Source organism: Neomonachus schauinslandi, chromosome 11 (assembly GCF_002201575.2).
Source record: "Neomonachus schauinslandi chromosome 11, ASM220157v2, whole genome shotgun sequence".
In the NCBI taxonomy this organism is placed as follows: Eukaryota; Metazoa; Chordata; class Mammalia; order Carnivora; family Phocidae; genus Neomonachus; species Neomonachus schauinslandi.
In genome coordinates, this window is record NC_058413.1 from 91,616,879 (window position 1) to 91,619,792 (window position 2,914).

A 2,914-nucleotide genomic window follows, 5' to 3' on the forward strand; every position below is an offset into this window, starting at 1 on the left:
TGTAATAGAAATTGAAAAGTTAAAGTATAAAGGGACCACAGAAATATTTTTTCCAACCCATCAACTATGAGGATGGGAACAGAGGCCAAACAAGGTAATTTGATTTGCTAGAGGCCACATAATACAGTCAGAGAGAGGACTAGGACCCCACCGTCTTGAATGTTCTCTCTAGCAAAATTTGGAAGAGATCTTAAACTATTCTATTTCTCTTCATTTGTTTCTTCACCCCTCCAGTAGAAATGGCTCTGAGAAACCAGAGTACCTTGACTGAATTCACGTTGGTCTCATTTCCTGTCATCCAAGAACTTCAAATCTTGCTGTTTGTCGTTCTCCTGCTGGTTTATATGCTCACCATAACAGGAAACACTGTCATCATTTCCTTAATATGGACTGATAATCGTCTCCAAACACCCATGTATTTCTTCCTTAGTAATTTGTCATTTGGGGGGCATTTTGTTCACAACTACTATTACCCCAAAGTTGCTAACTTGTCTCTTAGAAGAGAAAAAAACCATATCTTTTGCTGGCTGCATCACTCAAATTTATTTCTCCTTCTTTCTGGGGACAGTGGAGTTTATCCTCCTGGCGGTGATGTCCTTTGATCGCTACGTGGCCATCTGTAACCCCCTGCACTACACCATCATCATGAACAGCAGGGTCTGTCTCCTGCTGGTTCTGGGCTGCTGGGCGGGAGCCTTCTTTTCAGTGCTGTGCCCAACTATTGTGGTGTCCACACTGCCTTACTGTTATAGAGAAATTAGCCATTTCTTCTGTGACATTGCCCCTTTGCTGCAGGCGGCCTGCATAGACACTCATTTCATTGAGATGATAAGCTTCCTCTTATCCTCCCTTGTCCTTCTGACTTCGCTGGTATTCACCATTGTGTCCTACACTTACATCATTTCTACCATCCTGCGCATCCCCTCAGCCCAAGGCCGTCAGAAGGCCTTCTCCACCTGTGCTTCTCACATCACGGTTGTGTCCATTGCCTACGGGAGCAACATCTTCATGTACGTGAGGCCCAACCAGAGCCACTCGCTGGAGTTTGATAAAGTGACAGCTGTCCTCACCACAATGGTGACCCCTCTTCTGAACCCTTTCATTTACAGCTTGAGGAATGAAAATGTAAAGTAGGTCTTGAGAGAGTCAATTAGCAGGATAGTTCCATCACATTCCAAGGGAACACGACTCTAAGCAATTTCAGGGCATCTAAACTATGCTTCCTTTATATGGCATCTTGTGCTGTATGAAGAGTGACACCAAAGTGGACTGAACTCTCAGAATGTGTGGGCAGGATGAAGGATGAATAAGCATCAAACACCTCATTGATAATGAAGTATGGAAAATCAGAAGAAAAAAAAGAATTCTATGTCCCTTCAGTCCTTGATATAGTTTGCATATAGTAATATAGGATTGTGGAAACACTCCAGACCCTGAGTCATAAGAGCTCATGTCTAATATTTGTTGAAGAACTAATTTCAGTGGACTTAGAATAGTTATATGACTTCTCTAAGCTTCCTCTTGCCCATCTGTAAAATGATGGCAGGGATTGGCATGTAAATATAAGTGAACACAACCAATATTTATTTATGAGCTTGGTGCCAGGGGCCTACAAGGGCAGCAGTTATGGGAATACTTGTAACCCAGCTGGTATGCAAAAGGAATGGCCCCATAAAGAATCGCAGGTAGATCTGTTGTTATAACACTTTGTAATCAGTAGAGTCTTACTTTGATTATATCTTCCCCAAATCTTATTTTATTTTTTTCCTTTGGAACTGCCCACTTTTTAAATCTTATTGTCTTTTGCTCACAGGTTCAGACCCTTTACCCAAAGAAATCTGTTTGAATTCATTTATGAATCCAATTTACTCAATTGCTCTCATTTACTAGATTTTCTCATACAATTTTGTGATAGTTGAAAATATTGTTACAGGAGTTAAGATGGTGGAGTAGAAAGGGGACCCTATGTTTGCCTTGTCCCTCGAACACAGCTAGATAAATATCAAATCATTCTGAACCCCCAAGAAATTGATCTGAGGACTGGAGGAACAAACTACACAACTAGAGGGAGAGAAGAGGCCACATCGTGGAAGGTGAAGATGCAGAGACATAGTTTGGGGGAGAAAAGAATCACTAGTGTTGCAGAGGGGAGGGAGTCCTGATCTTGGAGAGAGGAGAGAAAGGCAGAGAGAGACACAGAGCAGTGCAGAAGAAACACTTCCCCAAAACCATTGACTGGGAAAACAAGAGGGGCTACTTCTCATGAGTTTTTACAACCAGTGGAGCTCAAAGTCTGAAGTTTTGGAAGTCTGTGCCGTGGCCGATGTGGAGCCTGGCAGGCGTAGCCGTGCTCCTGTGGAGAAGGGGGACAGAGGCCCAGGAGTGGACAGGGTGCTCTCAGGGTCCCCTGGGTCCCACTGCGAGAGACAGTTCCCCTTCTTGAAGTGCATCTGGGAGTGGTGGCATTACTTCTCAGGGACAAGAGAGCCAGTGGGCTCACTGAACTGCCCTGTTCATTAGCATAGGAACAATGACACCCCCTGAGGGCAGCTAACCTGGATGCTGGGGTTTTTTTGTTTGTTTGTTTTCTGTACGGTCCTCTAAACTCCAAGTTCCTGCAGGTTGGTGTGACTGACCTTCTGGGTCAAATCTGCATCACACTCAGCATGCCAAGACCCTCCCCCAGAGGAGCAGTGTGGATCCATGCCACACCTGGTCCCTAAAATCTGGAGTTTTGAAACTCAACTGGCATGCCTGAGATAAAATACAGGTGTACTGAGCTGCCAGGTGGGCAGACGGGCCAGACACAGATGGGATGAAGGCAACAATCTGGAGGACACCTGGGGCACAAGAGGGGAGATTGTTCACTCTTCTGTGAGGGCTTCCTGGACAGCATGGGTGCAAACGACCCTCT

The 2,914-nt window shown here is 44.9% G+C and overlaps 1 pseudogene; it reads left to right on the forward strand.

Moving 5' to 3' along the window:
• Window positions 1-239: 239 nt before the first annotated feature.
• Window positions 240-1,194, forward strand: LOC110586425 (annotated as a pseudogene).
• Window positions 1,195-2,914: the final 1,720 nt, after the last annotated feature.